General features: G+C 40.6%; 1 long non-coding RNA gene across 1 annotated transcript; it reads left to right on the forward strand.

Annotated features, from left to right (window-relative positions):
• The first annotated feature begins 10,105 nt into the window (after positions 1-10,105).
• On the forward strand, positions 10,106-13,294 carry LOC133894819 (uncharacterized). The gene is made up of 5 exons (XR_009905532.1): positions 10,106-10,287; positions 10,393-10,490; positions 11,543-11,641; positions 12,407-12,467; positions 13,124-13,294. It is a non-coding gene; the product is annotated as an uncharacterized LOC133894819 (long non-coding RNA).
• The last annotated feature ends 331 nt before the right edge of the window (positions 13,295-13,625 follow it).

Here is a 13,625-nt window from a genome sequence, read left to right on the forward strand (position 1 = left end):
GAAGACAGCTTAGAGCAAATGTTACGCGATGGGGAGGGGTACTTCACCAGTGAAAGATAACATCAAAAGTTCCAGCTCATGGTAGAGAACTCTAAAATACCAGTTTACCCGAACTGTAAAGATAAGCACATCAAGTTGCATATGGTGCTAACACTGATGCAAATGAAGGCTAGCAATGGTTGGGCCGATAAGGGCTTCAATGAATTGTTAGAATTCTTGAGGGAATTGCTTCCAAGGGGAATGTGTTGTCCGAAAATACGTACCTTGCAAAGTAGGTTGTCTTACCGTTGGGATTGGAAGTAGAGAAAATACATGCATGTGAAAACGACTGCATATTGTTTCGTGGCAATGATGCAGACTTGGAAGCATGTCGCATTTGCAGTGCACCACAGTACAAGTGCAATGTTGATAATATCGAGAGAGATGGCGGGGGGGGGGGGGGGGTGAAGAGAAAGAAGAAAAGACCCCCCCGTTAAGGTGGTGTGGTATTTTCTTATAATCCCCTATTTGAAGCGATTGTTTGCTAGCAGAGCGAATACTGAGTTGATGCGATGGCACGCCGAACATCGCGAGAAAGATGGAATGCTTAGACACCCTGCTGATGGCATGCAATGGAGGAGATTTGGTTGAAAATACAAGGAATTCAGAGATGAAGTGAGGAATATAAGGTTCGAGTTGAGTACGGATGGGATGAATCCTTTCGGCAACACGAGAAGTACTCATAGCACTTGCCCCGTGACTCTTTGTATCTACAACCTTTCATCTTGGATGTGCATGAAGTGGTAGTACCTTATGATGCCTTTGTTGATTAGAGGGCCGAATCAACCAGGAAACAATATCGATGTATATCTCAAACCATTGGTTGAAGATCTTCTTGTATTGTGGAAAGATGGCGTACGGGTATGGGATGAGTACAAACGTGAGAATTTCACCATGGGCACAATGCTATTCGTAACGATCTCCGATTGGCCCGCTCTTGGTAACCTATCAGGGCAGACTGTGAAAGGGTACAATGGATGTGTTCAGTGCTTGGAGGAAACCGGGGGGGGGGGGGGGGTGGCTGACGAACAGTCAAAAAATGATCTTCATGGGTCATCGTAGGTTCCTTCATCCAGATCACCCATACCGCAATAATAAAAGAGCTTTTGACGGGACAGTGGAGCATCGTCAAGCTCCAAAGATTTTCACTGGAGAACAGGTATTTAAGATGGTAAAGACACTTAGAGTACGGAGGAGGTCATTAAGTTTTGCATTGAATACATGAAACTGAAATGTACGAGATGTCGCCTAGAGGGGGGGGGGGTGAATAGGCGATTCCTGCAATTTAAAAACTTGATAGCGGATAACTGGATTCGGATACTCTGGGTTAATCCAGAGACTCTGGGTTATACAGAACTCGGATACTCCAGCCTTATCCGGATACTCCGGATTATACAGGAAATCAAAACTGAATAACTGTTAAGTAAATCTAAGCGATTCCATGGGTTACCACATGTTCTAGAGGAGGTCTAAGTACCTTATCACCAATACCCTACAGTCACAAGTACACTAACCAGTAGATCGGGAAAGATCCCCAAATATTAACTAAAGCAAGTTAATTTGCAACAAAAGAAAATGGACAAGAATTTGTTCCCGAAGTTTGGTCACTTCACAAAGAGGTGCATACGTCTCCGTTGAGGAGCTCACAAAGAGCCGGGTCTTTTCCAACTATTTCCTCTCCTAAGCGACCACAAAGATCAAGCGAGGGTTCTTACTCAATTCAACGAGGGTAACACAAACTTCCCGCGGCACTCCACAAATTTGGGTGCTCTCCGGGTGACGCCTTGCTGTCTAAGAGCTCACAGCTCCAAGAGAAAAGATTGCGAATCAAAAGCTTGTTGATGACCTCGAGTGCTCAAAAATGGAATTTTTTCTTTCTAGCACTCAATCTCACTTCCCAAACCCTAATCTCCAAATCTTGCACAAATTTGAGCTCTAGAGGAGTTAGGGAGGCTATTGGATAGCTTTGGAAGTATGTGTGCACGAGTTCATTCAGATGCACCCCAACAAAGGGGGTGAGGGGTATATATAGCTTACTTAAAAAAACTAGCCGTTACGGTCTATTTTGAATTGACCCGGAGTATCTGGGTTCACCCGGAGACTCTAGGTAACACACGAAGACTTAGGCAGAATACACTGTTCGGAGCCTCTCCGGAGGGTCCGAAGACATCAGGACCCGGAGTATCCGAGCTAACCTGGAGACTCCGGCTAACACACTTAAGGTCTACCCAAGACTCTCTGGCGGAGTCTCACTCAGAGACTCTGGCCACGAACAGAACACCGGAGTATCCAGGCTAACCCGGAGACTCTGGGTTAAGCACACAAGGATTTGCCCGAGACTCGCTGGCAGGGTCTCACTCGGAGACTCCGGCAGCAACTAGAGCACCGGAGTATCCGGGCCAACCCGAAGACTCTGGGTTGAGCACACACGGCTTTACCTGAGACTCACTGGCGGAGTCTCACTCGGAGGCTCTGGCCTCCGGCTAACTGGACAGAGTCTGGAGTATCCGATCTAACCCGGATACTCCAGGCTCAGACAACAAAACTATTTCCCAGTGTTCGTGAGTGATTGTGTCTCTCATCTTTTGGTCCTAAAAAGGATATTTTGAGCACTGAGACATCTTCAAGACTATCAACATGCATCCCTCTTGATAGTACTGCTATCCTTGACTCAAATTCAAAATAAAATAAATTTAAACCTATTGAGTAACTATGCCGCTTCTCTTTTCTTTTTGAGGGATGCCAACAACTCTTAACATAATCAATGGGACTTAAAACCTGTTTATAAACTCAGCAAACCATTAGCCCCTTAATTGTTTGCAATCAATAAGCCAAAACCCACTTAGGGGGTCTAGATGCACTTTCAGAAACTGAACGCGATAAGTATGCCTATATCTCGCTATGAGGGGAGGCTAAAGGGGAAATAGACGATAGGTCATACTTCAATCGATATCAAAGATCGTGTTTCATTCGCTCAAGCACACTTTGCAGTTCTGCAATAGTCACTTGTAGTGAGACTATATGTCAATATGCACTTGAACATGCTACGCTCCACAAATCCAACGAAGTTAGATGATTAGATTGCAAGAGAGCACAGAGATAATTTAGGTAATTGGTTACGTTAACACATGATGGGTAAGGATACCGACGATGCTCTGTTGGAACTACTGGCTAATTGCCCGTCAACTACGATTCGTACATTTCAAGCATACGAGATCAATGGCTATACATTTTATACGAGAGCACAAGACAACAAGAGCACTAATCAAAATAGCGGTGTCCATATTGATGCCTATGACCACGCTGGCAACAGGGAGACATACTATGGATTCATAGAGGAGATTTGGGAGGTTAAATATGGCGAGTTGATGGTCCCTCTGTTTCGGTGCTAATGGGTTAGGCTCCCAGGGGGAGTCAAGATCGACAAGGGGAGTCAAGATCGACAAGTATGGTATGACTACCGTGGACCTCAAACTCGTCGGATACAGAGAACAACCATTCGTGCTTGCCAAGGATGTTGCACAAGTCTTCTATGTAAAGGACCTGGGCCCAGCTATCAAGGAGGAGCGTCACATGGTTCTTCAAGGAAAAAGAAAGATTGTCGGTATTGAGGATATTGTCGATGAAGAAAACTGGGACAAATTCAACGACCTGCCTCCTTTTGGAGAGAGTGTCGAATTTCGTCTTATTGATGACATTGAGGAAGCTACCTACATACGCTGCGACCATAACGAAGCATTAATTGTTTAATAAAAGCAGCTTTCATGTATTTGGTAAATTTTGTGAAAATTTAGGATAAACTTTAATTTGTATTGAGGACATGTATGGTGAAGAGTAACTTTTTGAAAGTTCTGATCTGAGTGCCACACTATGCGATCAGACTTATGTGAATTGGTTAGAATTCAAATTGGCTAAAAAGCAGAAAATCAAATGAAGAGCTAAAAATCACAAAGTTAACCAAGAATCAGTGGTTAATGTTAATTTTCATGTAAAGAGTATGAAAAATTAAGTTTAACATAATTGGTTTCACATGTTTTTTATATGGATATTTCATAATTTCTTTACGGAATTAACAAATTACAGACTTATTAATGAAATAAAGATAATTCAATGCACATTTCATGTATGCAAGTATTTTTTATCATGTAGGAGACAGTAGTACAAACTCAACAAATTTGGTTTATATTTTTCTCAACTCTAATCATTTTTCTATGAATTTTTCAAGTTTTCAGCCCAATCTAACAATAGAAGAATATTTGTAGGAGAAAAATATTTATCAGTGCTGGTTCTAAGTAGTAACCGGTACTGATACTTCACATATCAGTGCCAGTTAGTAAATAGAACCATCATTGATATGTTTATCAGTGTCGATTATCAACTAGAACCGGCACTGACTCTTCTATAAATATATATACTAACACTTGTCCGCTCTCCTTGTTCGCTCCAATCACCATTTCAACCCGCTCCTCCTCCATCCCCGAATGCCGTTCCTCCCCGATGGCCGCCTCCTCCCCGACCGCCGCCTCCTCGACCGCAGCCTCCTCCCTGACCACACCGCCTCCTCCCCGATTGCACCTCGACGCGCTGCCTCCTCCCAATGCGCCGCCGCTCCTCCTCCCTACGCGTCGACTCCTCCCCGATTGTGCAGCCTCCTCCCCAGCCGCCACCTCCTCCCGCCGCCTCCTCCCCGACCGCACCTCGATGTGCCACCTCCTCCTGACGCACCGCCTTTCCTCCTCCCAATGCGCCAACTCTTTCCCGCAGCCGCCGCTGGGAAGGAAGACCCGACTCCCTGGACTGAAGCCGCCGCACTCCCGCCACACATGTACGGATCGGATTGTCCATCTCTTCAGTGGTGTAGGGTTAGGCAAATTTGAAGGAGGGACAAACTTAATTGAATGATCTTCAATGGAGAATGCATATCTGTGATGCAGGGGTTGAATCGAAGAAGTGGACTACTTTCATTGCTTCCATGAGCTGGTCGAAAATGCATATCTGTGATGAAGTACTTTGTGCGTATGCATGATAGTTAAAAGTTTCAGAAGCTACTGTATACAGAGTGTTTATCTTCAATATTTAAGTGACTTACACGTGGGTCCCACATCTTCGAAAAGTTGTTTGTATACAAATTCTTACACTGGCGACTTCACAGCTTAAGTTACAAATTTCTTGCAATAAGAAACTTAACTGAATGATCTTCTTTCTGCTATTTTTGATATTTTATAAAGTGGCTAAACGATTTTCCAAAAAAACTGCTGCAGGAAAGCTATATAAAGGCTCCCATTGTATAAAATTTGATATTTTGACATTTTGCTCTATAGTCATCTCAGCTCTACTGTCAACAGCTAATTTATAAAAAAATCTCTCCACAAGGATATCAAATCATCAGCACATGAAGTTCTGTCAACATAAGACAACGCTTTCAATCGTGAAGATTTTGTCTTTGTTGCCTCCCGCTAAACAAAAAGGAACCATTTATTAGTACAACTATTTATGATCATACACAAAAGAGATAGCGCAAAGAACATATTTAAAAAAATATTGTGCTGATATGCTTCTTTAATAAAAAAAACTTTAACATTGACAAATAGTTGTGGCAATATTGTTCTATCTACGTCCTAAAATGACGTAAGTGTGTGTATATATATGCAGTTATGAGAATAAAGACCTTAGCACATGTATCATAGAAGGTTTTTTAAGACTCATCACACAAGTATTAGAAGAGCTCCCTGAAATATTAATTGAATTAGATCTTATTCAATGCATACATATGCCTATCAATCTCATACAAATTGCTTAATTACCATCTAAGTGGTGGAAAGTAATACTATTTTTTCCCTGTTTGGAACAAATGAATCTGTATTAAGAATTTCACAAGAGATCCATGTGTGTGGCTGTGTGTGTATATATATATGTATGATTTGAGGATAGAAAAACTACAAGAGAGAAGACGATGTGTATTATAATCATGTTGCACTTTGCTACGTCTTTTTTGTTCCATGGAAGTCTATAGATGTTGCATTTTTTTTGTTCCATTGAAGTTGATAGATGTTGCAGCTTCAGGTTTTAGACCACATTTTTTGTAGTAGATGTTGAGTGAGTGTCTGTACTTTCAGCTTGATAGATATATCCAGAGACTAAATTTGCTTTTGCCAATCAACTTGAAATCGATTGTTCTGAGTAAGCAAAAGTTAAATGCACCTTAAGAGTTAAGACACGAAAAATATAGTACATGCTTAATTTTATTGTTTTCCCTTGCTGTGTAAATATGTGGTTGTGTCCATCTTTTATTTGCAGTTTGTCATACCAAACATGGCTTCATATATTATATTTGTTTTTTTTCAATTCTCATCACCGAGTTCTCTTTATTCTTACACCAATTGCATAATAGCACCTACTCTTTCTTGACTGCTTCTTGCCTTTTTCTATCCTAGAGAAGTTTGCTAGGTTTTCTAGAAGCAACCATAGTTTACTAACCCAGCTAAGTAGATTGTCATCTTTGCAGGACACTGCATCTACCAGTTGTTTTCTGAGTGGTAGTGAACACATGGTGATGGGAATGAACTCATGTGATGAATAGATTATACGGATGGATTTAGTTATGCTATTTTGTTTGAGAAATGATGCAAATGCAATAGTAGGTGACTTTTGTGATGAATTGATAGACTTGCGTTATGAATTATAGAGTTGTGGCTAGGATAATGTGAAGTAAATGATGCATGTAAATATTACCAGAATTGATAGATTCATTTCCTTCATCCAACAAGAAAAAGTAGAGTTTACAACCTTTAATTAGCAAGAAACCTTAAACTCTTTTTTATTGTTGTAATGAAATCTCACATGTATGCGTTATATATATATACTATGACGAGACTTGATGTTTTAAAAATAAAATTTATATATCCTTGTGTATATATGCTACGATAAAACTGACGTCTCGTAAATTAAATTTATATGTGCATGTCTATAAATATATCGTATACTATTACCGACAATGGCCAAAATTTGAAAATACTATGGTATTAGCGGCAACCGTCACATTTTGAAAAGGACAGGAAATACCTATCAGTACTGGTTGGTAAAGACAAACTGGCACTGATAAATACTAACCGGCACTGATAGTGATTTTCAATGCTAGTTTCATACCTGTTACTGTTAGTTTGTGATTATCAGTGTCGAATAATCAGTATTAATTTAAAACCCGTTACTAATAATAATTTTGAACTTACATCGATAACAGTATTTGTAGCAGTGAAATAGACCATTTCTACAGTGGACATGCATGTACTTAAATGGACAACTAATCATTTATATAGTGTTTGGTTATGGGTTTTATAAGTAACTGGATTACAGAGGGTAAGCCAAAGCGTTAATGTGTTTGGTTTGACGTGGCATGTACCATGTTACCAGGTAACTGGATATATACCAGCCTACTCACAATCTCACATCCGATTCCCCCTCCTCAACTGGTATCGCATCAATACTATTTCTCGTCGCCCCAAGTCTCGAACGGTGTTGCTGCTCTCTTGCGCCTCCTCCATTCGAGCTACTCCACCGGCAATGGGCGCACCGCCTCATCCATCTCTCCCATCTCATCGATAGCTCCCTCTCTCTCTCTCCCATCTCTCCCTCTCTCTCTTAGCCTCTTCTTTCAACCGTAGATCAATTTTTCCTTAAGGCGGAGGAGGAGCAGCAAGGCGACGGAAAAATCTGCGAGGGAAGAGAAGGAGGGGTGATAGAAGGATTTGCATGGGGAGGAGGAGGAGGAGGACGACAGGAGTAAAGTAGTCATCAACCACAACGTCCGGCTCTGGCTTCAACTCCTCTTCAGATACGTCTTCTATTCGTTCCCTTTCTCCTTCGCTTGATTTTGTTGATGTATGTTTCGTGTGCGCCAATTAGAGGGGGAGGAAAAGTAGCGTCTGCTCAATGTGAGATTTCTCTCTTGAAATTTGAAGTGCCCCTTTCTCCTACGCTTGATTTTGTTGATGTATGCTTGTTCTAGAGTAGCAAGCTTTGAACTATAACTATGGCAACTAGTTTTCATTGAGATTTCTGTAAATCTCTTTTTGCATGCAGAATTGCCGTTACCTAACAAATTGTTGCCTGGCTGGGAGGAGATATTGAGGAATGTTCTCTTTTTTCCTTTTGGTTGTTCTATACTAAATAATAGATTACTTGCCAATGATTAGATTTATTTACTACGATGACTCCCATGGCAACAATTTTGTATCGATTGTAGAAATTCATCATTGTGGATTACTTATTCCAATACCTATCTGATTGGTCTACTTGAGACCATTTTTTTTTCACTTATGCTTGACGAAATACTCTAGTTATTTCCGCTACCGTCCTGAGCATTAGGTGCCAAGAAATGCCGCAAACATGAGCAAAATTAAGATGAGCTTTAAAAGTTTCCCGTCAGCTTTGGTGTATGAAACTGCTATTGTTGGCCCTTGCTCGGTTTAGAGTGTACACCTTTTTCTCAGACTTGTTCTCATTGGTCTTCTAGTAGCTAGTAATGTGGCACTTCTGAGATCACGGATGATAAGCTTGGAAGCAAACAGAAGGTGGTTGCTATGGTATTTTGAGGCATGGTTCTGTTAATCTGTTGTTGAAGAGGAAGAAGTATTTCGTTCTAGTCCATCTTGTTATGTAATAGAAGTTATATTTAGCTAACGTGTTCTCTCATGGCTTTTCAGAAAGAGCTTAAACCTCTTTGTGTAATGGATGTTTTGGTTAGCATATTCAAGAGAGCAGTACTGCTATGGACCTACGGTAGTATTCTTGTAATGTTCTACTTAGCGTCAATGCTTGTACATTGTATTGGTTGATCTATTAGTAGAGCAGTTTTTAGTATTAAAAAATTTGAAGAATGTCTTCCCATACCTAAATTGCGAATCAAACATTATAATGGTATTCAATATCATTACCATGTCAAACCAAACAAAGCAGGGAATCCATCGCCAATCCCCCCTTCAATTCATTTCTCTTAGGATGCGTTTGTTTGAAGTGCGAGCTTAGATGGGATATGGTTATCCATATTTTGCTGGATGGGATGATCTAATTTTCTGTTTAATTGGAATGGATGTGATAAGCTAGTTTTGTGTTTTGTTAGTAGGATTAGAGTAGATAGGATGAGCCAGTTTTATGTTTGGTTAGTGAGATTAAAGTGGATAGGATGATCTATTCATATTTATATGTATTTCATAAGAATTTGGGTGAATTTGCTCATGTTTGAATTTGTTTGAATTCAAATTGAATTAAAAAAAGAGAATATCACATGAAATGATAAAAATACATATAAATGGAGCATTAAAAAAACTCACTTTTTCATCAAATAACCTAGTGTTGAAAACATTTTTATAAATTACTATATCACTTGAGAAGAATATTAGTGAATTTTTCTAGATTTTTGGGAATTTATTTGATGCATTAAAATTGCTAGAACTTATAAAAGTAGATTTTTTTGGAGAATTTTAATTAAATATTGGCTCAGTATTTTTGGATCAAACTAATTAAAACGGGTTGCTAATGAGCTCTAATTTACTTATAAAAATATTTAGAATTTTTAGATCTCTCTTGTACTTCTAAATAAAATAAAGATTTAAATGAAAAACATGAATGAGAACCAGAGCAAACGTACTAGTGTGAGCGAACTTAGATCACCCCATCCAACTGATTTTGGCTCCCATCCTTTCCGTCTCATCCATCTTATCTAGCGAACCAAATCTCTCCTACTTAAAAAAGAAATAAGGCGTGATCCGTCCGCGTGGAATATTCCTTTGCCTCCCCTTGCGATTCCTCTGCCGAGGGTCAACTCCGGTCGAAGTTCTTGACGGCCCTGCCATCGATCCCTGATTCCCCGCCCGTTGCAACGCTCCCGAAATCGCCGCTCCCCGCGCGACCGCCGCACCCCGCTCCCGAAATCGCCGCTCCTGCCCCAGCTCCCGAAATCGCCGCTCCCCGCGCGACCGCCGCACCCCGCTCCCGAAATCGCCGCTCCTGCCCCGGCTCCCCATTCTCATCGCCTCCCGGCCCATCCTTATCCGCCGCACCGGATTCTCCGCTTCCCGCCCACAGCCTTCTCCGCGCCCCTACCCCCTCCCAGGGCGAACCGTCTTGGGCGCATGGATATTTCCCTGCCGCCACCACCGCCAAAACAACCGCAGCCCCCTATAAGTACCTCCGCGTCGAGGGCAGCACCACGGCGGCATTTTTTTGGGGTTGGATTGGAAGGCTCGCGAGGTGAGTAGAACTAGAACCGTCATGTGGTCTCGATCGATTACCGGTGTTTTTCTTAGCTTTCTTACTTCTAGAATTTCTATTCTCAAAGATGCCAACAATTTTCAGGCTCAGCACCGCCAGAAAACCCTTTCTCCCCGATAGCTGGTGCTCCCTTTCTCCCCGACGGAGCACACGCACCGCCAGTCCTTCCAGGTCCTGCTCAGGTGAGCTCGCCATCCTCTCTTGTTGGCAATCCTTGTTTTGATTTTCGCGTAGCAGGTTTCTTGGAACAGATCGATTTGATCCGTGAAATGGGTACTTAGCACCGGTCCTGGATGTTTCATTTGTTTTTTGCATTCTGTTCTTGCAGGGAGCAATTCACAACTATGTGCTCATGTATGTAACAGCATGTTGTCACTTGATTGATTCGATTATACTTTTGATGTACTGGAAATTTGGTTTTAAGATGAAAATTTTATACTCATGAGTAACATGAATATTCATCCTGACCAAACTTATAGATGGCAAATTTGCGTATCAGTCCTAGATGTTTCATTTCTTTTTATTTAGTAGTTCTAAATTCGTGACATTTATCCAAAATTTCTTGCATCAATCCAATATGGCGGTGCTGAGACTTGCATTGGGTAGCTTTACTTAGTTTTTGCATTGGGTAGCTTTACTTAGTTTTTGCAGATACATGATTATTTTAGCCCATGTGTGGAGATTGTGAGTTTTTATTCATTGTGTAAGTGGTGCTCGGAGGTAAAGCCCGGTAGAAATTTTCACAGCTCACGACTCACATGGTTTCCACCTGTGTAGTTCTGAATGGGATTTGATTGAGTAAACAAAAAACAACACGTGAATGGGTTTTGATTGAATAAACATGTGCAGGTGTGCTGGTGTGGTATATAAATTTACATGTTCTTAAACATTTATACTGCCGTTGCTGGTGAGCTCCTGCAGATCCCTGTCTCTGTTTGGTCGGTTCCGATGTTCTTGGGGTGGGATTTGTGTGGCTGCATACTCCGGCTGATAAATTTACATGATTATTTTAGCTTTATATATGTGCAGGTGTGGTTTGTAAATTTACATGTTCTTAAACAATTAAAAATTTACATGTTCTTAAACTTTAGAGGTGATTGAATATGCAGCATGTACAGGTGTGGCTTAGTTTTGCCACTTCCACTCATGATTATTTTAGCTTGCCATTGCCCTAATATTTTTCACTATTTAATTGTCCCCTCATATTTCTAACCTTTTGTTTATGTTTTGTCAGTTGAAAACAAAGGGTGCCTCCCTGCTAAAGGATTACTGTACCAATTTAATTAAAGGAGTTTGCCGACACCAAACATGATCCTTTGTGGCTTGTGATAAGGTCAGTGTTAATGTTCTTGAATTTCCGGGGAGCCATAGTGACTTAGTTGAGAATGCTTCTTAGTTGAGAATGGTTTCATTTTGAAAAACATGTGTTCTGTTGTCTATTTTTCATGCACTTGCACCACATAACCTATTCTCATCCTTAATAGAATAAAATCCAAGAACACAAAACCGTTCCACAGTCTATGCAGCGGTTAATTGACTAATTTCTTAGCCATTACTATTCAATACACTTCCTGTTAGGACTTAGGAAAGTGCTAATGGCTCAGCTCTTCTAAAGTTCTACCCAGAACTTTGCTGAGTTTTATGCACATACAGTTTGTCCCCTCCCATCATATTTCCCTATGGTGTCTAGGGTTAGTGAAGTAGTGTACAGAGTATTTTTTTCCACAAAGAACTGTGCCAGAAGCAGTTGGCCCAATCTCGCCTACCCTAATCCTAGACTTTTTCTTAGCCATTACTATTCAATACACTTCCTGTTAGGACTTATTGAATAAACATGTGCAGGTGTGCTGGTGTGGGTTTTTATTGAATAAACATGTGCTTAAACTTTAGATTAGATTTGTTTTGCCACTGCCTTCAGTTATGTCTGTCAAGAGACTATATAGTGCTTGGCACCTGTGTGTCAATATTTCCTTGCTAAAGCCATTCACGTGTTTTTGACAATCCGATAGAAGTGCTCCAAAGCAAAATTCTTGGAAGATTTTGTGCTGAATCCCCATTTTTGTCTGATTTTTTGTTACTGTTCATGTTCTTCATGCAGGTATTCGGTAGCATTTTGAGCTGTTGTTGCAGGTCTGTCGTTTTTGAGCTGTCATTTCCTGGTGAGTGGTGATTTGTTCCTTCCATTGAAGCATGCACTTTAGTTATCATGTATTTAACATTTTTCTGCTGCATATTTAAGTTATCCTATGATTTAGGATGATGGTATACCTTTCACTATTTGATTATCAGTGCATGTTTGGTCTCGGTTGTGTGAATGCTCTAAAATGCTTGATACCATTTTGTTTTGTGGCATGCTTAGATATCATGTCCATGTACCCTTCAATTCGTGGCATGTAATGAGACTATCATCCAATCTTAACACCCTAAAGAAAAGAGATATCTTGTCTGACTTGTGTCCATAATCTTGTCTCACTTGCTTGGCACCTGTGTGTCAATATTTCCTTGCTAAAGCCAGCAGCAAGGCCTTCCAGGAATGGCACTATCCAGAACCCACAAGCCAATTTTGTGGCAATCCATAAAATCATGACTTGTATTCATAAATTATAAATGAGTCATTTTTTCTTAATACCACATTTCAAGTGAACTGTAAATATCCTACTAAGAGATCATTAGATTTAATCAGTGTCTCTGATTTAAATAATTCCTTTAGCCAGACAATCCGATAGAAGTGCTCCAAAGCAAAATTCTTGGAAGATTTTGTGCTGAATCCCCATTTTTGTCTGATTTTTTGTTACTGTTCATGTTCTTCATGCAGGTATTCGGTAGCATTTTGAGCTGTTGTTGCAGGTCTGTCGTTTTTGAGCTGTCATTTCCTGGTGAGTGGTGATTTGTTCCTTCCATTGAAGCATGCACTTTAGTTATCATGTATTTAACATTTTTCTGCTGCATATTTAAGTTATCCTATGATTTAGGATGATGGTATACCTTTCACTATTTGATTATCAGTGCATGTTTGGTCTCGGTTGTGTGAATGCTCTAAAATGCTTGATACCATTTTGTTTTGTGGCATGCTTAGATATCATGTCCATGTACCCTTCAATTCGTGGCATGTAATGAGACTATCATCCAATCTTAACACCCTAAAGAAAAGAGATATCTTGTCTGACTTGTGTCCATAATCTTGTCTCACTTGCTTGGCACCTGTGTGTCAATATTTCCTTGCTAAAGCCAGCAGCAAGGCCTTCCAGGAATGGCACTATCCAGAACCCACAAGCCAATTTTGTGGCAATCCATAAAATCATGACTTGTATTCATAA

Source organism: Phragmites australis, chromosome 16 (assembly GCF_958298935.1).
Source record: "Phragmites australis chromosome 16, lpPhrAust1.1, whole genome shotgun sequence".
Lineage (NCBI taxonomy): Eukaryota > Viridiplantae > Streptophyta > Magnoliopsida > Poales > Poaceae > Phragmites > Phragmites australis.